Source organism: Rhipicephalus microplus, chromosome X (assembly GCF_043290135.1).
Source record: "Rhipicephalus microplus isolate Deutch F79 chromosome X, USDA_Rmic, whole genome shotgun sequence".
Lineage (NCBI taxonomy): Eukaryota > Metazoa > Arthropoda > Arachnida > Ixodida > Ixodidae > Rhipicephalus > Rhipicephalus microplus.
This window is the reverse complement of record NC_134710.1, coordinates 252,357,923-252,384,868: the sequence shown is the minus strand read 5'-3', so window position 1 is coordinate 252,384,868 and position 26,946 is coordinate 252,357,923. Positions and strand designations below refer to the sequence as shown.

At 42.5% G+C, this 26,946-nt stretch overlaps 1 pseudogene; it reads left to right on the top strand.

The window, feature by feature from the left end:
• Window positions 1-13,565: 13,565 nt before the first annotated feature.
• On the top strand, window positions 13,566-15,041 carry LOC119162273 (spastin-like; annotated as a pseudogene).
• Window positions 15,042-26,946: the final 11,905 nt, after the last annotated feature.

Sequence of the window (26,946 nt, the reverse complement as noted above, 5' to 3'; positions counted from 1 at the left end):
TCTCAAACTGATAGCGGCGAACGGAGCGTCGGCCTTCGATCAACAACTGACAAGCGGCGAAGCGCGTCGGCATTTATACTCCCGCCGTCGAATGTTCTAGTGCTATCGCTGGCGGCGGCGTGCGTTCCAGAACAATCTGTACCATTCGCACAGTGGGCGTGATCTTATCGAAATGATCTACTACAGTCCGGAACCCTCTAGAAAACTGCAGGCGCGGTTTGCGCTGAAAATCGTGTGGTGTTTTGGGACGATAACAAAAACTTGGGAAATGGAACGTGGCAATATATATATATATATATATATATATATATATATATATATATATATATATATATATATATATTGTCGCGGTTCAACGTAAGCAGTGTACCGAGACGTTGAGTCCGAGAACAGACGGCGTGTGTTTTTATGCAGGAGCCAAGAGCAGGCGAGGCAAAAACGAAAGTACGTCGTCTTCTTCAGTCCTCCTTTTTTCGAGGATGTTGGCGCGCACATCGTCTTCGTTCTTTGTTTCGGGCGCGGCATTTGCCTCCCCTTAAAGGAGCATCGCCCCGATGCTATAGCTGAGACAGTAATTTGCGCAAGAAGTCACTTTGTAGAAGCGACGGTGCCTCGCAGAGTCACTCGCTGACGTATGGCTTAATGCGCACTACGTGCACAAGCTCAGGTCGGTGCTGGCGACGCCTTGAACAGTTTGGGCTATCCGGGACGACTTCATAGGTAACGTCACTTAGTCGTCGCAGCACTCGGTAAGGTCCGAAGTACCTTCTTAGCAATTTTTTGGATAGTCCCCGTCTTCGTACAGGTGTCCACACCCATACCCTGTCCCCGGTTTCGTACGTTACAGGTGTATGACGTTGGTTATAGCGGCCTGCGTCGTACTCTTGCTGTTTGTATATTCGCAGACGTGCGAGCTGCCTGGCTTCCTCTGCGCGTTGAGTAAACGCGTCAGCACTCGTTTCGTTGTCATCGCATTCGTGTGGCAGCATCGCGTCTAACATCGTTCTTACTTCTCGTCCGTAAACAAGGCTGAATGGGGTCATCCGTGTGGTTTTTTGTTTCGAAGTATTGTATGCGAACGTTATGTAAGGGAGAATCTCGTCCCAGTTTTTGTGTTCGAAGTCCACATACATTGAAAGCATGTCTTCTAGAGTTTTGTTAAGTCGCTCGGTCAACCCGTTGGTTTGTGGATAGTAAGCTGTCGACTTGCGATGAATAGTACCGCTGAGCACCAACACATGATCTAAAAGCGCGGCCGGGAATGCGGTTCCGCGATCTGTTATAACGATCGATGGCGTACCGTGTCTCAGCACAATGTTCTCTATGAAGAACCGGGCTACCTCCTCTGCTGTGCCTCTCTGGATGGCTTTTGTCTCGGCGTAGCGAGTAAGGTAGTCGGTCGCCACTATAACCCAACGGTTACCAACACTAGAGGTGGGAAGTGGGCCAAAAAGGTCCATTCCGATCTGGTCAAACGGCGTTGTCGGGATCTGGACAGGGTGTAGCAAACCGGCTCGTTTCGTTGGAGGTGACTTGCGCCGCTGGCAATCGAGGCAGGTCCGAACATGATGCTTCACGGTAGCGGTCAGTCTAGGCCAGTAATATCTCCCTCGAACTCTGCTCAGTGTGCGCGTGTAGCCTAAATGTCCAGATGTTACCTCGTTGTGGCACGCTTGCAACACCTCAGATCAAAGAGTGGTAGGGACGACAAGCAGGTAGGATGGACCCGTCTGACGAGAAGTTCATTTTGTAAACGACATTGTTTCGCAGACAGAACGACGATAGTCCTCTTGTAAAGGCTTTGGGTGCATTCTGGCTTCGTCCTTCTAAATAATTAATCAAGCCAAGTAGCTCAGGATTGTCATGCTGGTGATCTGCGATGGTTGACGTGTCGAGGATTCCGAGGAATGCTGTTTCTTCATCAAAAGCAGCAGCCGACTCTATTGGTGATCGAGATAGGCAGTCGGCGTCCGTGTGTCGTTTTCCCGACTTATACACCATCGTTATATCAAACTCCTGTAGTCTAAGGCTCCAGCGTGCCAATCGCCCGGAAGGATCTTTCAGACTTGTTAACCAACACAACGAATGGTGGTCACTGATAACCTTGAATGGGCGGCCGTACAGGTATGGGCGAAATTTCATAACTGCCCACACCACGGCCAGGCATTCCTTTTCAGTGGTCGAGTAATTTGCTTCTGTGCGTGACAGAGTTCTGATTGCGTAAGCAATCACTCTTTCCTCGTCATCCTGGTGCTGTACAAGCACAGCTCCGAGGCCAACATTGCTGGCGTCAGTATGGAGCACTGTAGGGGCTGTGTCATCAAAATGGGCCAGTACGGGGGTCATCTGTAGACGTTGCCGCAAGTCATTGAAAGCATCTTCCTGTTTGTCGCCCAAAACAAATGCAACGTCATCCCTCGTGAGACGAGTAAAGGTGACGCAATGCGTGCAAAATCTGGAATAATTTGCCGGTAATCTGCACAGAGACCCAGAAAACGCCTCACTGCCTTTTTATCTGAGGGTGTTGGAAACTGTGCGACGGCGGCAACTTTTTCGGGGTCTGGACGAACTCCTGCGTAACTGACGACATGGCCGAGAAACTGCAGTTCCTCAAAGCAGAAGTGACATTTTTCCGGCTTGAGCGTCAGGCCTGTAGCCCGTATGGCCTGCAAGACCATTTGCAATCGTTCAAGGTGTTCGTCAAACGTTATAGAAAACACAATGACGTCGTCAAGATATACTAGGCAGGTTCTCCATTTAAGGCCAGAGAGAACGGTATCCATGAGACGCTGGAAAGTAGCAGGAGCGGAGCACAAGCCAAATGGTAAAACTTTAAATTCGTAGAGTCCGTCTGGCGTCACGAAAGCGGTTTTTTCACGATCCCTGGCGTCTACTTCAATTTGCCAATATCCGCTCTTTAAGTCCATGGAAGAAAAGTAACGTGCGTTTCGAAGCCTGTCAATCGAATCATCTATGTGGGGAAGCGGGTACACGTCCTTTTTTGTGACCTGATTTAGCTTTCGATAGTCCACACAGAAACGCAGGCTGCCGTCCTTCTTTTTCACTAGAACAACAGGTGATGCCCAGGGGCTTTTCGACGGTTGAATGACGTCGTCTTCAAGCATTTTTGTTACCTGCTGTTCTATCGCTTCTCGCTCTTTTGAAGCCACACGGAACGGATTTTGATGAATTGGTCTAGTCGTATCCTCTGTGATGATTCGGTGCTTGGTCAAGGACGTCCGGCCAACTTTCGAGGTCGACGCAAAACAGTCGTGGAACTCGTCTAGCAGCACAAGCAGGCGTTCCCGCTGTTGCTGAGTTAAAGTAGGGCTGACGTCAAGGTTAGGTGCTAGGTCACGCCGGTCTTGTGCAGGTGTTGCTTTGAGTGCTGAAAAGCAGTCATGAACATCTGCGATCTCGTCGAAATGTGCCAACGTTGTGCCTTTTGGAAGGTGCCGTCGCTCGGAGGTGAAATTGGTCAACAGCAAGTTCGTTCGGCCGTCGGTGACACTGACTATTCCTCGTGCTACGGAAATCCCGTGAGTGAAAAGCAGCGAGGTTATTTGGTCGGCGACTCCTTCACCGTCGAACGGTACGTCACATGCTACTGAAACGAAGATACATGATCGCGGCGGCACGACTATATTGTGGTCTTTGAGACGAAAGGATTTGTGCTCTGGTAATGTAGGATCAGTCACACGAGCACTCTCGTAAAATGAAACCACGCGGTCCGGGATGTTGATTATTGCGCCATGCTCCCTGAGAAAGTCCATTCCTATAATTAAATCTTTGCAGCACTCTGGGAGAACAATGAAAGTCGCGACGAAAGAAGAGTCCCCTATGCTGATTCTTGCTGTGCATCTTTCAGTAGGGAGCAGCAATTGACCACCCGCTGTTCTTATATGTGGTCCTGTCCATGGCGTTCTTACTTTTCTAAGATGATCAGCCAGCTTGCGACTTATTATGGAAAAATCAGCACCCGTATCGACTAAGGCCGTCACTTGCTCTCCGTCAATAATTACATGGAGGTCGGCGCTCACCATTTCGTCGTTGTTAATATTCGTTGGCGTCAAGTCGTTCTGTCGCGGCAGTACTGGGGACTTTTTATCGTCTTGTGGTCGGGCTGCAACCTTACCCCGAGAGGTCGCCGCCTTTAGTTTCCCCGGTAAGGGCTGGGCGACCTTGTTCCCCGAAGGTCAGCAAAAGTACGTTGATTCGGTGATGTTGTCTGAGCAGGGGATGGAGAGCGTGACCTGTGGGAGGAATTGGGCTGGCGATGAGGAGGCGACTCGTGATAGGGAGACCACGTTGTTGAAGGTCCTCGAAAACCAGGGTCGTCATGGCGAACAATGTAGTCGTCATTGGCACGGCGACCGTCGTACCCTGGCCGAGACGGGCGAAGCGATGTGTCGCGGTACCAACAATAGCGAGCTATATGGCCGGCACCACCACAGTTGAAGCAGAGAGGGCGCCGATTGACGGTGCGCCAAGCGTCCGTTCTGCGAAATTGTGGGCGTCTTATGTCCTCTCGTGGTGGTGAATAAGGCGCGGCAAGTGGTGGCTGGTGGCATGGAGAGATCGGAGACATGGGCTGACGTCTGAAAGCCTCCTGCAATGGTTGCGACGAAGGTGCGGCTGTAGGTGGCTGGTAGTATGATGTAATGGGCGGGCGGGTGGTGGTCGGCGGACAGCGTCGGCGTAACTCAGTTGACGCTGATCGCGATCAAGATCAGCTGCTGAAAAAGCGTGCCTAAGTTCGTCACGAACGACCGCGGCAACGGCGGTCACTGGTGTATCCACTGGAGGAGTCCAAAGCTTCTGCATTTCTTCGCGGACAATATCTCTGATAAGGTCACGTAGGGAGCCCTGATTGTCCAGAGTCAATGAAGCGGCGTTGATTGGGGTGGTAGTGGACGAGCGATCATATTGCCTCGATCTTTGGTGCAGAGCACGCTCAATGGCAGTGGCTTCTCTTATAAAATCGGCCACGGTAGTTGGGGCATTGCGCACAAGTCCAGCGAACAGTTGTTCTTTGACGCCACGCATAAGGTAGCGCAACTTCTTCTCCTCGGACATGTTGGGATCAGCCCGACGACAGAGGCGCGTCACGTCTTCAGCAAACATTGCCACAGTTTCGTTAGGTTTTTGAAGCCTTAACTCGAGCAGCTGCTGAGCCCGCTCTCGACGGTCGACGCTAGCAAAGGTGTCAATCAGCTGCTGACGAAAGTCATCCCATGTGGATATACGGCCTTCTCGATTCTCAAGCCACGTGTGAGCGCCGTCATCGAGAGTGAAATACGTGCGGGCGAGCTTCTGTTGAGCATTCCACTGGTTGATGTCGGCAACGCGTTCGTAATGCTCAAGCCAATCTTCAACATCTTCGTGTGGGGCACCACTGAAGCGATCAGGCACAAGTGGCTGAAGAAGTGTTACCTGGGCTGGATTGGAAACGGGGCTGCCTTGTATCCCTTGGACCAACTGTGGCTGGCTAGCGGAGGCCATTGGTAGAGGTACGTAATGCCTGGTAGAATGTTCGTCGAAGGAGGTCAGCTCTGGAGATAGGCCTAGCAACCGGCGACTGAAGCGGTGCACTGGTGTCGTAACAGATGGCTGCGTGTCGGGACTTGATGAACGGCTCCCAGATGGGGTGTTGAGCATCAGCAGGCTTGCAACCCAGCGCCTCCACCAGTGTCGCGGTTCAACGTAAGCAGTGTACCGAGACGTTGAGTCCGAGAACAGACGGCGTGTGTTTTTATGCAGGAGCCAAGAGCAGGCGAGGCAAAAACGAAAGTACGTCGTCTTCTTCAGTCCTCCTTTTTTCGAGGCTGTTGGCGCGCACATCGTCTTCGTTCTTTGTTTCGGGCGCGGCATTATATATATATATATATATATATATATATATATATATATATATATATATATATATATATATATATATATACTTATATATATATATATATATATGTATATATATACTTATATATATATATATATATATATATATATATGTATATATATATATATATATATATATATATATATATATATATATATATATATATATATATAGTCAAATCTAAGCTTTTCTTCTCAAGTTGCTCGAAATTTGGTCTTTCGTGGCTCCGAATTCGGGATTTAGTGCCCAAAGGTAACGTTTAGCTGCTCCAAAAACTGCCTCAAATTTTATTTCGGCTGTTGCACTCTGACGAATTTTTAAGCAAGGAATTTACCAGCGAAGTTTTAACCTTGATTTTTAACGAATAATTATGAAATGTTGACAGTGAAACTTGTAGCATTAGAAACCTCAGACAACAGTTTGTCAATATAACTCATTCCATTGTTTCTCTTTATTGTCCAGAATATATCTACGTGCAGCTGGTTCAGAGGCGCACGCTCGCTTTCTTTACAGCCTGCATACAGGAAGGAGGCTGTGCTTCTACCTATCCCCGCAATCGCGCTCTAAAGTAACTCTCCTCCGTCCTTTTTAAAAAGTACTAGCGCACTGAAATAATGCTCAGGTTCAATTCGACTGTTGCACTTCCTGGTGGTACCAAGAAAATAGAAACATGGTTGGAAGCATATATGCAAACTCTTTCGAATACTTCAAGAAAAGAGTAAATTCATAAATATTCCATTCTGCACGCATGTACCATTGTGAGTTGCGTTCAGAAGGCTCAGTAACGTGATCCGTCACCAACTGGCAGACGAAATGACAGACAACGTAATTTTTTTTTGAGAAAAATTGTTTTGGGAAAGTTTACTTCGAATCCACATGCTGGCAGCCAGTGCCCATGAAAATAATAAATTTTGCACATTTTTATTTAAGGTATCACATTTTGTGCCTATTGAAATAAGTACTTAAAAAAGGTGAAAGTCAAAACTTAGTAGGTATTGCTACATCTTTCACAAGTAGGCGCAAATAGCTATTACAATAGTAGGAGTAATACCAATACTAACAATAATGTCGATAAAATTATTAAATGTTCAAAATCAAAACACAAAAATTACAAACATGATAGAGCATGTACTGATACAGTTTTATAAAGTAGTTTCAGTACAGAAAAAAAAGCCCAAGCCAAAGTACACCCCACTGACTTCTTGCAAACATACAAGATCTCAAGACCACAGAAGTGCAGATGTAATCTTTAGTGCAGATGAAAAGATGTGAAACATTTTCATATAAAGAAGGCTCGCCAGAGACGCAGGGGAATAATAAAGTTTTAGAAAATCAGAAAACGCTCTTATCAGTGCTAATATATTTTCATTGTGACTAAAGAAATAAAGCACTGTTGGCAAAGTCTGTCGTGATGCTTTTAGCTGAAGTAGCAGCATTGTTTCCAACCAGAAATGCTTTTGTGTGTGCTTGTGCGCAAAGCCAGATGGCATGTCATTTTGATCCGTGGACATTTTCATTCCATTAACTCGAAGAATCCGGAGAAACATTTTAAAATTAGTGCCGAACCTTCTGCGTGACTCATGTCCACGCTTTTCGGACAGTCCAGTAGCAGTGAATCTTCATTGTATGGTTCAAGAATCAACTGCAGATTGCCAAGGATTTTCATTCGAGGAAGTTATTTCGCTGATATACTTATGAAGCCGCCATAGTGGAAGGCTTTGGGAATTTTCATCAAGCGGAGATTGTTAACGTGAACCTGAATCATAAAACTTTCCACACGAGCCTCAAGATTTTTGGAATTCTTGAGGCTTGAAGCTTGTCTTAAAATAATGTGCAGAAAATGAAATAATGTACAACAACCTCCAGAAAACAGCACTTCAAGATAAGTAGGAGTGCACTTGAAGTTGTAAAAGACTATGTCTATTAAAGACAGATAATAACCGTGGAGCCAAACCACGAGACTGAAGTAACTAGAAGAATAAGATTGGGGTGGAGCATATTTGGCAGCACTGTCAAATCATGACCGGTAGATTGCCATTATCCCTCAAGATAAATGTATATAAAAGCTGCTTCTAGCCGGTACTTAGTTATGGAGCGGAAACCTGGAGACTTTAAAAGAGGTTTCAGCTTAAATTGAGGACGACGCAGCGAGCAATAGAAGGGAAATGGTAGGTGTAACCTTAAGAGGCAAGAAGAAAGCAGAGTGGCATAGGGAACAAACCGGGATTAAGGATATTATATGTACGTCAATTACGTCGTACATGCCTTATATGTTTTAAACATTATGTTTAGACATCTCATTTACTTTCGTCGTTCATTAACGTCACGTGATACCAAACTTGGTATCTGTAGAGCAAAAACAAAATGGCCGCGAGGGCGCTATGAGTTTAGAATTTAATCATATACATCACACGCATATCAATATTATCATGTTTGGACGTGTCATATGTCTTTGTCATCTGTTCACATCAAGTGATACCAAACTTAGTATATTTGGAGCTAGCGAAATGGCCACAAGCACATCGTGAGTGTGGTATGTTGCTATGTTCTTACATGACACGCATGTCACGATTATCATGTTTACACCAGTCATATACCTTCGTCATTCATTGACGTCCCATAATACCTAACTCGATAATTCGGTATATATACGTCATTACTTGTAAATATAATGTAGATGGGAAGAAAGAAGTTGACGAAAACATAAGTTGCCAACGGCAGGGTCCGAACATGCCACAATATTTCTTTTCGTCCACTTTTGTTTCTTCGCAATTACGTTAGGATGAGTTCAATGACGTCCCCTATACTTTCCCTGGCAAAATTATCTGATAGTCCTCATTTGTACTTTTACAGCGAAAGCTGTACAACGATGTGCGGCGTCGTAGTTTTCCAACGTTGCTGCCGTTGTCCGTAATTACTACCTTAAAATAAAAAAAATACGAAAGACACATTAGGGCTAGATTCTAGGCTCGCATTTTATTGTTTTTTTGCCGCTTTTTTGTTTTTTGCCGTTTTTTTTCTTACATGGTATTTAACACAACTGTGGCTTACGTATATACGTAGCGTACAAAATATAACACGAACAGTCGAAAAATGTACAATGAACGTTACAAAGTAAATCTCACACACGACAACGTTTTTGGCGGTATTTGAGTAGCTCATTTTGTGATCTCAGCATACCAGTCTGGCTGAATTTGCAGTTGGTTAAAAAAGTCCCTTAGCCACACAGTCATTTGCACAAAGTGGCATCGCAAGGACACCATTGGTTCCGCATACCTATGCAGAATGCAAATTTTTCATAAACTCTGCATGCCCATTAACAACAACATGTCTACTGGCATGTCAAAGGGTTTGGGTGGTACGAGGAAACGGATGCTATGAGAATTTGTATCGAGGCGTTTTTAAAGCTCTCTGCAGGAAGTCCCAGAAAACAATGGCGTCCTTACAACTAATAAAGCAATGTTCTATTCTTTCTGAAACTTAGCAGAGCCTGCAGGTAATATAAGTATGCCTTTGCTGTTTAACCAGGCTTCTACAGGTAATCTTTTTGTGTGCACTTTGTAATAAAATTTCTAGGTTATTGATGAAATAGGTATTTTCGTTACGCGTACTAGCACGTTGACCAGAAAGTCCAATATTATAGTGAGCGGTAAAGTGGGGCCGGAAAGAGCGCACGTTCTACAGCATAATGTAGGTGTTTTGTTGAGCTAAAGACCAAGTACTATTTGGAAAACCTGTCGGAAAACGTACTAGCTCGTATACTTCACGCACGAACCCTTGCAGATAGTGAACTGATGTGAAAGTAGCAGGTACCTCTATACTTAGTAAAACATCTGCAAAAACCCCTTGCAAGAATGTTCGAATAATTGGATGATTATGGTCATGAGAATAGGAAAAGCACCACACCGGTTGTCTAAAACAAAGGTGTACCAACCGAAGACTACCTGCGCAGGCAGGTCTAAAAACAATCGGTTTATAGGTTGATAACAAAATAAAGGTAGCGAGTATACGGTAAATATTTTGTGTGTAGACCATGGAACAACAAATAATTTGCAGTATGTAAAATATTTTTGTTGCCAGAAAAAGGTTGCATGGTTTATTTCTGCCAAAGATGGAGAGGTTATTAGTTCTAAACGTCAGAGCAATGCGCTTTAGGGTGGGTACAAGTTGTTTCATATAATGTGCAGTTGAACGACATGCATATAATTGAATGCTTAGGAATCCTGCGGAACACAAAACCAACCTATACCCTGAAAATACCCTGAAAATGGGTTGGTTTATATGTCCACGAGACAAACCACAATCTTAAGCTTTCATCAAAGTTCATTTGTGCCCTTGAACGTTTTACTAATTCTTCTATTGTTGACTTCACCATTTTCTCAACGGAAAAATATGTGTAAACGAAAGTTGGTCATCCGCATACGCCAATAACTTTACCTGATTCCCATAAGCACTGGAACCGAGGACGTTGTTAATTCACTTACACTTAAGTTCAGTGGCTCCAAGTTAAGAGCATAAAGCATTAGTGACAATGAACAGCCTTGTTTCACAGACGAGTTAGGAAACAGGTGTTTTGAAAGATAGCCATTAACAATAAACGAGTCGAAAATTCATGGTAGCATGGTTTCAGAATATTGTAGATCCAATGTTGGCATGTTTGAAAAGAGAAAATAGAAAAGAATGGCGAACTTTAACAAAGGCTTTCGGTAAGTCTAGTTGTAGTATTGCCAGTTGTTCATGTGAGTGTGAACAATGTTCCAATACTGTGCGACAAAAGTGTATATTATTCTGCATTGACTGACCTTTTTTATCACACGTCTGATGGACACCAACATGTTGTGACATTCCAAATTGAAGACTGTTTGAAAGTACCTCTGTAAAAATGTTGTAGTCAACGTTGCACACTGTAATTGGTCTGTAGTCTTCAATGTGACGCAGGTTTTTCCATCTGAGCACTTTGGGATTAGAACAGTGTTGCTTTTAGTAAAAGAGCGAGGAAGAATCTCCCCATTCAAACTCAGCGTGATAATGTCAAGCAGTGCAGGGCACCGTACTGATTTTATTGTTCTGTAAAACTCGTCAGACATGCCACCAGGTCCTGGCGGTTTCAGCATGGGTAATTGTTTAACGGCAAGTTCTATTTCTCGTTTAGTGAATGGCCCACTGATCGAGTTACGTTATTTGTCAGTTAGAGAAGTCACAAATGACAAAAACTGGGTCACCCCAACTTTGTTTTCGTTTTGAGAAAAGGCGCTGAAGAAATCTTTGCAATAAGTTTTTAAATGCGATGTAAATACACTGCTATAAATGACCAATATTCTTTTTTGACGTGTGGGCTCCCTTGAATGCAAAATACGAGTGTTGCGGGATCGAGCACAGACACCTCGGTAACGTAAAGCGTCATGCCTCAAGAGTTCGTTTTTGGTGTTAGCTATTCCGGCTGTATCGCGACCAGGGTCCTCACGCTCAAATTCATATAGCCATGCCGGTGGTTGAGACTTCTTCGCAAACTTGTCCTCGGCACGCTCGATGTCGGGACAAGAATCGCGTTATTATGAGTAATAAAGCGTTTTAGAACAGCAAAGGATAAATCAGGCATCACACAATGCAAATAGCGTAAAGAGGGGGTCGTCGAATGCCCCAACTCATTACAAAAACATGTTTTTTTGATTACCCAATAACTGTGGCGCATACCCACTTTATACATAATTCAAAATCATTAGTCGCTGCATGAACAATGGGCACAAAATTATCTGAAAGTGCTTATCGGATACAACCCTTCATAATGAAATGACAAAAAGAGCAAAGCGAATGCGGCTATACCACCCTGAAACTATTCTTACTACCCTGAAATTACTACTATGAAATATTGCCATAGTGGGTATCCAGCAAGTGTGCGCCACAGTTACCCATTGAGTGTTTAGAAAAGGCCCTGAAAGCCCGCTCTTCTAGCTTTTGCTCTGTCTCAGCTTGGATCTTGTTAGCAAACTTTCCTTAGGCACGCTCTATGTCGGGAAAAGAATCGCGTTATTATGCATGAGTAATAAAGCGTTTTAGAACACGAAAGTAAAACCCAGGTGTCACACAATGCGAATAGCGTAACAAGTGGGTCGTCAAATAGCCCAACTTATTACAAAAGCTTGTATTTGATCACCTAACGACTGTGGCACATAGCCATTTAGGGCATATTTCTTCATCGTCGTCAGCCACTGCATGAATAATTTGCAAACAACCACTTGAAAGTTTTTAGCGGATACAACGCTTCATAGAAAATTACAAAATTCTGCATAGCAAATGATGCTCTATCCACTACGCAGCAAATAATATTAATAATGCCATAGTGAGTACCCGGCAAGTGTTTGATTGATAGACAAGTGAGGTTTAACGTCCAAAAACCACCATATGATTATGAGACACCGTAGTGGAAGGCTCCGGAACCCTGCAAGTGTGCTTGCAGTGTTTACGCAATGAGTGTTTAGGAAAGGCTCTTAAAGGCCGCTCTTCTAGGTTTTACTCTGACTGTGCTGCGCTTTGCGCGCAAGCCTGGCTTATTTTCTAACGAATAAAACGAGGCCCTAAATCCACAAGACTCCTTCCGGTATGTATATACAATCACAAGCTGCGTAGGCGCAACGTTACAAGGTTCGATGGAGTATAGCAAACAGAAAGCATCAAAGCACCTGCGTAATTTTCTGTTATCGATGTTCTATTATACTTCGAACATAGTGCCGACGCTCATTATGAATATTTATGGCTTAGGTTCCACCTTCAATAAAATCGGTTTGCTGCTGGCGCCTGCGTTCATCTTCCTTCGTGATGAAGCGTTCTCTATGAAAATAAACACAATAAATAGAAATTCCTAATACAAATAGTCCCACAATAAATGTTTTCAAGTAATGAACATTTATATGGATAGTTTCTGTTGTATAATTTCATTTGTTTTTCCTTTTTTTGCGAAACAACCCCCGTCAATTTATTTACTTATTTCAGATGATGCTGCAGCACAGATGCAGCACAGAAGTACGAACTGAGGTTCAACACATGTTTGAAGCTGCTGAGGGTCAGACGGCACAACTGTTTCACCAGTCGCAAACCGCAGGCGATCATCATCATGGAAGTTACATGCTCTTGTGCGAAAAATGTAGCCAAAAAAACATGACTACGAGCAAGGCAGATTAGTCGATTGGTATGGCTACGGGCAGATGGCTGCTAGCATCGCCCCGCTGAATACCGCGCACTACGACTGCTCCGGCGCTGACGACAACGCTGCTCGGCCACGCACGCTGAGGACCGTCGGCGGTACGTGATCTACCCGGTGTTCGTCGTGTTCTGGCTACTTTGAAGGCTCTACACTAGTGAGTTCACCATGGTGGTGTTCGTTTTCGACGGTGTCCACAGCGCTCGCCTCGAAGAGTGCCACTTTGGCAACTGCTCGGTTACCTGTGGCAGCTCCAATGAATCGTCGGCGTCAAAAACCCTGACGTGAACCAAGCCGGCCTTCGACTTCATCTCCAAGGCGCTCAAGTATGACACGGATAATGACAATCTCAAAGAGTTGGCCATTGACCTCTACCGCAAGGGTATCGAGGAACTACAGAAACGCATCGCCATCCACGTCTCTCAATGAAAAGGTCCTAGATGGGCTCGAGCGCTTAGGCTTACTGATAAGATGAAGGTGTACCTCGACATGGGCAAGGCAAGGCTCGACTTCTTAGAGAGCAAGGTCAAGATAGATCACCTCGGCGATGACTTGCCCTGGCATGCGGGCGAGGCCCGGCCTCAGGCCAACCAGAAGTGCCGAGCATGGCAGAAAGCGGCACCCGGCCACGACGCAGCGGCGAAACTGGATGGTCCCTCGTCGCTAAAAATGGCCGAGAATTTCGGTCTTGGCAGCCAAGTGAGTGACAGGCGTTGGTGCTGCCTGCTGCCGCCTCTGTCGCCGCGTTCGGGTGTCACACTGAGGAACCAGGCCGCAACGGCGTCGCGGCCACGAGTGGCGACGCAGGCATTCGCCTCAACGGCCCGGACCATACCCCGGAACACAATGGTCGGAGGTGCTAGCAGGATGGTCAAGTCCCCATCACGGGTTTCTCGACCAGCTGCCAATGAAGCTGAACCAACGCTAACCAGCAGCAACCAAACGCACAACAGCTCAAGGGTCGGCAGCCACCTTCTGCTTCAGCGCGGCCCAGCTCCCGACGAGGATCCTTTCGTGGTGGTAGCGAAGGATGGCGGGTGTCGACACTAAAGGGCGTAAACTCGTAACTGGCCCACTTGAGCCTCGACGGAATCGTAGACGGTGAGCCTTAGGTGCTTTTCAGTAACATTGCTGACCAAGAAGTGACCAAGCAGGCGCCCATAGAATTGGTAATCCTGCCCACAGACAGGCAAGAGCTGTTCACAGGTCTAAGAGCACCGTCCAAGGGCTTGGTACTCTTTTAGCCACGAGAACAGGAAGACAATGCTGGCCATGGCAGTCGCCCGTGAATCCCACTCTACGTTCTTGATCATCAGCGCAGCCTCGCTAACTTTGAAATACATTGGTCAGGAAGAGAAGCTGGTTTGAGCTTTGTTCTCTTATGTATGAGAACTGCGGCCTAGCATTATCTTCATTGACCAGGTTGACTCTATGCTGAGCGGGAGGAAGGACAATGAGCATAAAGCTACGCGGAGGTTGAAGACAGAGTTCCTCGTCAAGTTTGATTGGCTGCACACAGGGAGTTAGCAGCGTATTCTTGTCATGGGGGCCACGAACAGATCTGAACAGCTCGACGACGCTTCTCTCAGGCGTTTCGCGAAGCGGGTCTACGTGACCCTGCCTGACGAGAACAAGTAGCTAGTGCTTCTGGAGAAGGTGCTCAGGAAGCAAAATAGACCGTTGTCACTAGAGAAGCTCAGGCACCTGTCTAGGGTTACCAGTGGCTACTTGGAAATTGACCTAACGCCGCCAGCCAAAGAGGCCGCACTGGGTCCCTTAAAAAAGCTGAGTCCTGAGCAAGTCTGGTGCGTCGACTCGCAAAAGATGCGAAACATAACGCTCGAGGACTTCAGAACCTCACTCAAGAAGGTCCGCTGCAGCATGTAGTCACAGAGCCTAGAATTCTACGAGCGCTGGAATCAGGAGTTTGGTGACATGAACATCTGACGTCATCCACAGCGCACGTCGTCTTGTCTACCGACTAGTTCGATGTGTGAGTTGGGAATCCGAATAGCGCAAGTTCAAACAAGCACGCCAACTACACTATCTTCATCAGGACTGTACTTGTGAATGGACAGATTTCGGTGGAGCACCAGCTAGGCATGCTGCCCCAATGCTGACATTTGCACAATATCATTGTATTACCTCGTATCGATATACATATATATTTTCGTATCTCTAGGATATATATTGTTGTTCTCGATATATCCCTGATATAATATTAGGTTATGGCATGATTCTCGCTTACAGTGCGAGAGGTCACAGATTGAAATCTTGGATGAGGTTTCTTTTTGCGGGGTCTTTAGTGATTTCACCTATTTATAGCGTTTGTTATTTATGTATGTAATGTTAATTATTATGAATGATGTTTTTTCTATATTTGTGTTTATTCCTTTTCAAGCGAGACTCCTTGAATAATAAAACATATATTCGTATTTTGTAAAATTCTTTAGTACATTTAATTTCATGTTTCTCTTTAGCTTAGGTAGTGTTATCATAGTCAACTTCATGTTAGTTTGATATTGAAATCTCTATCGATCCCTACAAATCTGTAAAAGAAGTGTCGGTTGGCACACGTATATAAATAGGTTCACATTGCATAAGACAAAATTGGTATTGTATGACATGACTACATGGTGAACATAACTGACAGACGCAAACGTGGAAATGATAAATGCATGTCATGCAAGTCATGACCAAACGCCATGCTCATGGTGCGTTTGCGCTCGTTTCGCAAGCTTAACATATACCAAATTAGGCATCACGGAACGCCAATAGATGACGAAGGTATATGACTAGCGTAAACTTGATAATCGTGACATGCGTGTCATGTACGAACTAAGCAACAAACCACTCTCACGATGTACTCGTGGCCATTTCTATAGCTCCACATATACCAAATTTGGTATTAATTGACGTGAAGAGATGACAAAGGCAAATGTCACGTCCAAACTTAATAAGCTTAATATGCGTCTCAGGTAAAACATGAATGAATTCGACACTCATTGCGCCCTCGTGGCCATGTTGCTGGCTTCACAATACCACCTTTGGTATCACGTGACGTTAATGAACAACAAAAAGTAAATGAGATGTCTAATCATATTAGTCAGGCCATATAAGGCTTGCACGGCATAATTGACGTCAACCTCGTAACGTTGTGCTGATTTTAAAGTGACATAATTACCTTCCCCGTTCGTGCTTCACATATCATCGACTCCCACTGTACGTGAGACATGCCAAGTTGCTTATGTGATTTGTTATTTTGTAATAGTAAATATATCTTGAGTAAGACTAGAGAGTTTGTCGCTGACTTCCCTTAGGAGCTTTGTGACTCTGGCAAAAAAAAGCAGCCTCAGTAGGAGCGGCATTATGAATGTGAATATGTACCCGTCACACAGCAACTAATTTTGCTGGACCAATTAATCTACGAAGTGCACATTACTCTCTTTGTTTGCCTTGTGCTCTGATTGTTTTTCTTTTGAAGATGGAATTGTGCAAGAGCGTTGCGTCAGAATGAAAAATTCGGCAGTTCAAAGGTGCCTTAAGATCTATTTTATGCTAATACTGCGATTGGTGGGCGGCCGTTGTAATTTTTTTATTGAGCGAAACATTTCTAACGTAAACACGTGTAAGGTGTTCTTTGCTTGAACTGTTAACACAGATAAAATAAAATTAAACTTGCACACAAAGGGGCAGGCCAATCTCGATTTTCCAAAGCCTTGAGCTGCGGACTCCACAGTTCGTCATGTTTTATGGGGTTTATACGATGACTGCTGCGATGATTGAGGAAAAAGTTTCTTACGTAAATGCGTCTAAGGTGTTCTTTGCGTGAACCGTTAACACAGATACAATGAAGGAACATTTGCATATGAAGGGCCCAGCCAATCTTGCTTTTCCAGTGCCCCTAAAAACCAAAGATCGCTTCAAAGGCCCTCCACTACAGCGTCTCTCATAATGATGCCGTGGTTTTGGGACGTTACACCACACATATCAATCAAGAGTAACACAAATTAACTGCCAATAGAAGAGTTGGGTGCATTGCTATCTGTAAGTGCTCACACCTTAGTAGATACAGCATGCTTATCCCAAAATGAAATACCGATATTGAAAAAACCTGCTCTATTAGGGAAATAAAAGATTCGATTAAACTTAACGACTCTGTAAAAAGTGACCCTATTATGACATCACGTTTCCTTATAATAATGTTGACTAATACTCTGAAAGTTGAATATGCAAGAGAAAAATATCAAGAGAAAAATGAAGTTTGAAGTCACAATTTTTAATCTGGTTACCATCATAGAACCAAAAAATTGGGCTCAAAATCGCTAATGTTAGATTTTAAGGCCTATGTTCACTAGACAATAAACTATACCACAAAAAGCACAGCATTCAGGCAAAGCACCGCGAAAAAAAGAAAGCATACCTCTTCTTTGTTACTTACAATGTCTTTGTAATGGTATTTTTACTTCTATTTGCCGGTTTTTATCTAAACAACTGGGTTAAAACAAATTAGTTGAAAATGCACTGTGCCTCCAAAACCTGTTGGTTGAATCCCAATTGAAAACAAAATGGTAAAGCTTGCACTAAACTAGGCAGCACAAGTCTTGGAACAGCGAAGCTGGACGGCTGTTAGGACTACTTTGCTTGCTTGTGGTTTGTTTCTGGGACTAAGCATGAAGACAAAGGCTGAAGTCAATTGCTGCTAACAATAAAATGCTTTCCAATTAGCCCGAGCGTTAAAGGATACCGGGGCATTAGTTGTTTTTCCTACTGGGCCATTTTACACCAACCATCCAAACCATACTGCCTGGCGACCATCACAGATATATATTAAAGAAATAGTGCTAACTTAGTCCTTTGAAAACAGTTATTCACGGAAATATATTAAAGAGAAAAAAATTGTGGTCACGTAGGCACCTTCAGAACTTCGCAGAGTGTCGTGTGAGGGTTGTTTGTGAGAAATGTTTAAAAGTACCGCTTTTTCTTGTCATCACAAATTTAATTTACAGATTAAGTAAAGGTGTTTTTTTAAAGTATTTGAAGCCGAGTAATATTAGTGTAATTTTTCCTTCACATAGGTTTGAAGAATTCAGCCAAGCTGTTTATTGTTTGCATTTTTCTATGGCAATACTGCAGTTTTTATGAATATTTGAACAATAAATACTTACTTCACAGAAGGTATATTTTGTGAAAAAAATCCTTAGGTCCAGATCACAAATCTTGCTATATCATTATTTTTGTCCACATTGAGATGCAATTTGCGCTATGTGTTCTTCTAGATAAAATCATTTTATGTGTAAGTTTAAAGTAAATAAACAGTTCTTGTTATATGGCAAGTTTTGTTATTACAATTTTTGTTTCAATGAAGAAAATGATTTTCGAAGTCTCCCACTCACGGCCATGGCAAACTTCAGGACAGATACTGTCCTATACCAAATGCGAACACAGCCATCGTTGGTAAACTTGAAAAGTTATTTTCGTCTTCATAACAAAAAGTGTAATCTCATAACATGCCATATAAAGAGAACTGCTTTCTTGCTTTCGATTTGGCGAAAACATTTCGCTAGTATTACTGAGATTCAGGTACAGAACACAATCACCTTTACTTATTACCTAGACCAAATTTGGTGAAGAGGAGGCAGTATTTTTTAAATATTTATTTACAAACACCCAGACGACATCCTGGGAAGTCCAGAAGGCTCCGATATATTTTATCACTTTGCTGTTTTCAATTTAGTAAATGAGCACAAGATTTTTTTCAAAATACATTTGGTATGGTTCGCAAAATGGATGGGATGTTTAATGTAGATTGACCTCACTGCCATTATTTATTTTTTCAAAGCTAAAACTATCACCTCTCTGTTACTGCCTTCCTTAACAAAATTTCTGCATAGGGAAGAAAAAGAAAGGCAGGTCTGTCAAATTCACAAGGCGATATATTTTCATGTTGGATAAATTCATTAACATAAACAGCAAAAAATCAACATTCATTCTGAGTTGTCCAAGACACAAGCTATGTACCAGTATACTAAGAGCCAGGCGCTAACTCTTCATTTGATCGTGTGTGGTGATAGACAGGAAGCACTTATTCCCAGACTGATAAGCCTGTAATCAAACTGAATGAAGTTTAATGCACTGTTCATTCCAACACAACATAGGCATATTTGCTATAGTAAAGCCACGTGTCATTGATTCATGCACTAGGTGGGACAATGAAAATGTCAGAAAACGTGAAAAAAGAAAATGAAAAAAAGAATAAAAGGGAGAATACAAAGTAGGAGCGGTGTGCTACAAGGCGTTGGCCGCCACATACACGAACAAAGAGAAGGAGCGGTGTAGCACACTACTTTTACTTTGCATCCCCCTTTTCTTTCATTTGTATTCTTTTCTTTCTTTCACGATTTTTGCTTCCCTTACCCCCATCCTTCGACAGGAGAACACTTTGTATCATCGCAACCTAACTTGAAAGAAAGCGAGGGCTGCACTCTTCTGCTTTATAGGGTTTTTTTTTCTTTTCAGACGAACATTGCCAACAGGCACACACGCCTACACCAAAAGATGTCATTACTAACCCCATTTAAACTAACACGCCAAAAATGAGAAGGTGACTTCTACAAAAATAGGTCCTCTTATCGTAAAATCGACCAGCCTGTCTGAGGCACTTCCACTGTTCACCCTCATTACTCCATTATATGGTTCCATTTGTCAGCTCTCATCTTCATTTTGCATAACACTAAGACGAGCTTACATTGATGAATACTCATGAAAGTTCAATGATGTATCATGCATAAGATAAAGCAACTGTGTTCATAAAAATAATAATAGGTTGCTTTCTGGCTTTTTATACTGCAATGCGGTGCTTGCGGTCTCCTGAAACTGCGTAACTGTCTTTTATGGACACCAACCAGATTAAGGACGCAATGCACAACATGCTTACAAAATATTGCGAGAAACATAATGACGACGAACCGACCGGCCACCCTAATTTTTCGGTGTAGATGTTTAAAATGGTCATGTTCACCCAAAATAGGTGCTTATGATAGCAAGCCGAAAAAACCTACATGTAGGGCCTTGGGGCTTTCCGTAAGTAGACGCGTAGCATTTTTCTTTGGAGGGCTTAACACTCATAAGTGAGAAACAAAACTCCTGTGCAAAGAAGATTGTTGGCGGCTATCAGTTATAGTAACGACTAATGCAGCTAATATTCCTTGACATATCTGTACATTTACAGAGGGGACAAAGCTTTTGTCATTTGTGGCATAACTCTAACAGGACCAATGCTAAAATTACCACTACTTGGCTAGAAAAATGTCCAAACATGTCTGCCCGACTCCCTCTAGCCATCCTGGCTGAATCTGCCGCATGAATTCTTGACTGCTGGCTCGACAAAAACAGAACCACTGAAACCCTCACAATACACAGGTTGAAGTTCCTCTGGAATGTTCATATTTGTCTTCCGCGATGAAAGAGCAGCGCAGTGTATTGGTAAGGCACTCCTTGAAAAATTTAGCAATGCCACAGAGTCATTTGCCTGTTCGTGTCGAAGACAGCTTGGGGAGCTTGGAGGGTGCTTGCTCTTTTCTGGGCGCTGCTGGCGCTCCTCGTTTTCTGCTCATAATCAACCTGCACAAAGTTGTAGACAAGGCCTTAAGATTTGTATATAATGATATACGATTTTTCGCAGAACACACATTTCCTCGTGGCACACTAAGGAATTCATTTAAATTTTAAGGCCTCGCATACGCAAATATTTACAATCAATCAAAACGTGCACTTTACACTAAAGGAGCAAGTTTGTTATTTACTGTATATAAAGAAAGGTCATTCAGCACAACCACACCTGCTGTTGCACACGGAAACAACATTAGCTGGATGCTGTCCGCCACTTTCATGGCATAGTTTAAGCTGACACTGATCGCACAACAATACTGAAAATACGCAAAGATTGCCTGATAAACTTCAAGTGCACTCAAGTGTGGGGCACGAATGCAAAAAGTCCACAAGGTGTTGTCTGTTGAAGCACACAAATCTATGGTTCTACTCATGAGCAATGCATGAAATTCAGCATCAATACGAACGCATTCAGCTAAACGTTTTGATAAGGATTTCTTGATTAAAGAGAGTGAAGAGTGTCCAGATTGTGTGATTAAAGGTGAATTTCACTGCATTCTTTTTGCAACTTGAGTAGCATTTCCTTTTTGAATCGCTCACAAAAAGCCTAAAAATCAGTATGTCATGCACGTCTGTTTACTGCAAATAGTCTGATGCTTTAACATGCAAAAAGATTAGTGGTCGAAGTTACAGCATATATCTATAATACCTGTCCCAAATTTATTCTTGCTGCCTACGCAGAGGAGTCAACCCTCAAAAAGCAGCACTGCCATCGTGGCAAACTGTGGCAAATACGTGCATTTCACATGTACGTGAAATTCACGCTTTCGCAGCAAACTGCAGTGCATAAACATATAAAGCTGTCATGCTGACCTCCCACTTTTGCAGCGTGTGTTGTGTGACACTTCATAGCAGTCAGAGATCCGAAACGTCTTAAAATGTTTTCAACAATATCTGTGTTACCATTTATTGTACTCATGAACGCCGTGTAAAAAAAGAATCAAGCCCCGAAAATTTTCCTCTTTCAATACATGATTATACAGTCAGATCAGTAAGCTTTCCAATGCACAAAAGAGCTACTTTAAAAATTAATATGTGGTCCCATTAATTGCTTTATGCTTCACGCCATGATAATATGTTAAACGGGTGTCCTGTTTTACACCGTCCGGTCTGCTCGAACTCTTTAACCTGGCAACTTATATGCTGAACGACACACGCAGTTTCAACCAAACCTAGTTTCCTGTTGAGCATCTTACGCTCAAGAACAAGACATCTCGATCTAGTTAGTTGATCATAACGAGGTGAAAACAGCTCGCCCTTCACAAAGATGGGCAGAAGGAATAATGCCTGCACCCTGTGTTCCCTGTTCATCATCGTTGAGGGTGCAGTTTTCACCTTATCCTTATGCCATTACATTCTTATAACATTGCTCCATGCATGTACTTTCTGGTTTTAAAGTATGTGATACCGTCATGTCTAGCCCATGCACTGTATAAAAATAGAATTAAAAGTAGCTCGATTCAAACATAAGAAGGTGCATCCAACACCATGTCCTGTAGCCATTCCTTACGCAAATGGCAGAATGGTTGATTCTTCACAACATATCCTACTTGTATTCACTACAAGAGCCAACTCTGACACTGGCACATTCCGTTTGCCTCTTCAGATTATAAGGTGCCTTTTTAGGGAACACCAGAAGATCTGCAAGAAGAATAGAGTTGTACTGTTGAAGGCTTGTTCTTTGTTAGGCCCATTATTAATGAGAACTAACAGACAATGCTGTTAAGGAAAGTAAAGTGGTTATTTTTGAAAGTATTTATAATGTGATTGTGGAGAAAGAAAATTAGAAGAAAAAAAGATACCCTGCCCTGGGAAGGGACTGAACCTGCGACCTTCGAATAACGCACCCGATGCCCTACCAGCTGAGGTACTATGGCGGCTATCTCCCCTTCCCCTTTGTACTGTATATATGTGCATTTAATCGTGGAAGAGTCGGTCAGGCTGCTTGTTACCATTATGGCGAGTGTGGGACACCTTTTTTCGCCTGCTGGCGGCACGCGGCACGCGATATTTTTAAGAGCTAAAAGCTCACCAATTATTCCTCGTATACAACCTCACGGCATGAAGCCTACTTTGACAAGTTTCTCACTACGAATGAAGAGAAGCTTACGTTTAAGGGCTCATTTGTCTTTCTTAGAAACGATTTTATTGAGAACTGACAATGCTTCCAGAAATTGTATTAGGGATAATAATGGAAGTAATTGTAATGAAATCGACAAGAAAGTAATGCGGATGAAAAGGTAGCTTGTCGTGCGCAATGACCGAATCTGTGACCTTTCAATAACGCGTCTGATGCTCTACCAACTGCGCTACCATGACAGTTATCTTCCCGTCCATTTTATGTGGTATATATGTGCATTGGGCAAAAGAGCGTCAGGCTGTCAGCTTGTAATAACATCACATGCTACGTGATGCCAAAAGCAAAAAAAAAGTGTCCCACACTAGCCATGAAGCCAACAAGCGGGTCTGACTGACTCTCTGACGATTAAGTACACATATATATTTATTTATTTGTAAAACCTTCAGGGTACGTTTGTACATTATAGGTGGAAGGGGCGGAAATACAGATGAACAACAAAATAACTACAGGATTATGTAAACAAACTTAACATGAAGACGAATTTAATGATTAAGTTTTGCATGCAAGGAGTACACTTTATTAAAATACAACTGAACTAAAACCGCAAGGAATACACTAAACAGTCAATAACACTTACGCCGATTATTATAGTTCACGATTATCAGTTTATTAGTGTATTCCTAATCGAGTGGGGTCGGTGATGCTTACTAATGATTCAGGTCGGTTTTCCGATCTATTGGCGTCTTAGGGAGTAATGATTGTGAACATGCTAAGGTGTGGTCATGAGGTACACTGACCTTGTACACGGGATCATGGCGAATAGAATGGTACAAAATATACCGTACAAAGCGGAGGGGGTGATAGCTGCTGTGGTAGCACAGCTGTTAAAGCACTACACGCTTTATTCGTAGGTCGCAGGTTGAGTCTTTTGCCATGTCAAGTTATCTTTTGTTCCACTTTTATTTCTTGACAATTTCATTGCAATTACTTAAAATATCCCCTATACTTCTTTGGCAGCAATATGCGTCTGTTAGTTCTCAGAAAATCTGCAAACCTTATGAGGTGGCAATGGTGTGCTCTCCCACCTAATACACATACACGAACACACGCACAAATGATTAAAAACAAGTCATACACCGCTAAGATGAATGGGATTAACTGTTTCATATTTATGAGTAAAGGAAAGATCTATAAATTTAAGGATTCTTTGTCTTTTCTGAACACATTATAATGAGAAATAACAGGCAATGATGCCAAACAAACTATAGGAACTCTTTAAAAAAAAACTTTAACAAAATTGTGAAAAAAAGTGAAAACAAAAAGATATCTTGGTGACAAGTTACTAATTGGTTCACGTTTTTTGACAATCGCATTGAAATTACTTTTATATCATTCCTATATATTCATGGGTAGTGGCGTCTGGTGATTCTCATTAATTGAGTGGTGAGTAAGCTGACGAAGGAAGGATATGACATTGATACTTCTATTGAACACCAAATAGTGTGAGGACCTTAAAAGAGTGGAAACTGCTTTGAGTATGGCCAGAATATTTAGTTGTGAAAAAAGTACGCACAAGTTTACTATGCTTTCTAAAACTTTTTGAGGCATAAAAGTGTTTACGGCCAGTAATGTTAAGTGCCATTAATTTTGTCGCACTATGCACTTGTAGCAGGTGTAGTTATTGCGGTGATAGTGATGCAATAATCAAGCACGTCACTAACTGCGTTCACATCTACAGTGGCCTAATTTAAAAATAAACCTGCTGTATAGTAAAAAATTTGGAGAATGTATGATTTTATCCAAAATCAAGCTATACCGACTAGGTAAGCACATGATTTGCATAAAACCAAAAGTTATGAAGCGATTTATGTATTATAACTATGTTAACGATTTCAGTAATAAAGGGCAAAGTGACAACAGTTATATTAAAACCCCTCTCAATATAACATGCATGAAAAGCACCACATCACAATATCTTATAGCGAATGTAATGTCAATACTACTAGACTGTCTAATAACCTTTTAGAAGCAGGGTATCTCCTCCACGTTCAAGGGGACACCACTTAGTCTTTTCCTAAGATTTTTTTTTAAATATTTTGTGATTATCAGATATTATTATGATTGATTTATACTGAACAGATTTTGCTTACACATCGAAACCTAGTTCTGCATATAACTGCCTTAAAGGGTGCCAAACCACCTCCACTTATATTTAACATTTCAAGCAAATGTGTGCAGCGACTACAGAATAGTGTCCTTATCAACAATTACAACTGCAGCAGATCAACTAGTCTTGGGTGCCCAAAAAGTTGCTAGAAACAATCCCTTATTCTATTTGAGCCTTTTGGAAGTGTTCAGCTCCTGAGTTCTCACATTACAACAACTTTATTTAAAACACGTGTTTGTGTGCCCACAGCTCTTGCTCCTTGCACAGTGAGGAGGAGCACACGTATGGAAAGAAGAGACAAGCCACTGAATGAAGCATAGCGAAAAAAGCAAAATAAGTGGGGACGTTTTTGTATCATTCAATATGTCTACCATTACTATTGCGACAGCATATAGAAAAATTATCCCGACTATGCATTCATTGTAGAGTCATACACAGCTGCAACACCACGACTACATTTCAACCTTGTGTTGGTTTAGGATCCTTTTATAGTGACAAGCTAGAGATATCTGCGATTCTTGACACATATTAAGACTCAGTGATATGTGATATGGTAATCTCATTAATAAACCACGTGATATAGCTTTATTGTATCTGTGGCCACAAGTAACTCTGGTTGCAAAGCAAAATGTCACCGCCTAAGCAGACGCCACAGACCACGCCAATCTGAACTTGCATTTGCTATTTGTTCATTACCATCACAGCCAAAAATAAACAGTTCAATCAGCTATAGATATGTGCCAGCTTATTCCAAGGACAAATTATGAAGGGTGTTTTGTCGTTATTAAGATCAGTTATTTGTTCAAGTACACTTGCTGTCAAACACAAATACAATGCTCTCAAAGCGTCACGACCCAAATATAAATCAAAAAGATTACCTCTTTAACAATTACAGGCCACAGAGTGGAAGATAAATATTTGATATACTTGGGATGTAGGCACGCACTAGAGGTGTTCCCGTATTATTGTTTTTCCTGTGTTGCAACCTGCTTGCTTTATACACGCAACGCATCTGTAAATATGCCGTGAAAACACCAAGCAGCTGATGCAGCATGGTTTAACACATATGCAGGAAGTCGCCATACATGTTAGCTAAGCAGCCCTACAGCCTCAAGAGTCCTGCAACCAATTTGTGAGAAAAATATAGTTATACCCAACGTTTTTGGTTTACAGACATAAATGCAAGACGCATAACCATTCTATAGGAAGGTTGCATGATATTGTGCTGGGTAGCAGAACAGATGCCAATATCAAGTAAGCATCCGGGCCTGCCATTTCTTTCTCTTCGTTCTTAAAAAAATTAGTCGATTTATGGTTAGTTTATTGTTGTCCCTAATGTTAAGTGTTACTGGCAGATCGGTGAGGAACTTCAAACACATTACAATTCGTGGCAAGTAAGATTGCAATAGCCTTTTGACAGCTGTTTAAAAAGAAGCATGTAGTTTTGCTAAAACCCATGTTTTTTAGGAACACCATTCATTGCGGTTTTCAAGCTGTGAGCATTATGTGAAAGAACACAGAGTCATATTCAATCAATGATGATCTGTAATGTACTTATATGAATGCAACTAACTGAATATGAAACAAATTTTTTGCTTGAGCATTTAGTGTTATGATCACTATCGCACCTTTCAACTGCATCTTGTCCAAAACAGTGGTAAGCTGGACTAGTTTCCTTGAATGAGCTTGAATGAACAGTGCAAAGTAACAACTAAATACACCATTAAGAACAATATGAGACAAGCACAGACTCCCAACTGTATAATTTATTCCACAAAAGTTCGCCTGAATAATATCAGTCAGACAACTCATGCAAACGAAGGTCCAGTTGAAAATGAACAAGTTACAAAATCAACAATGCCTGCTTTTTCTAACTGGACCCTTATCAACATGAGGTATGCAGCAATGGGCACTACCGGGGTATGTCACAAAAT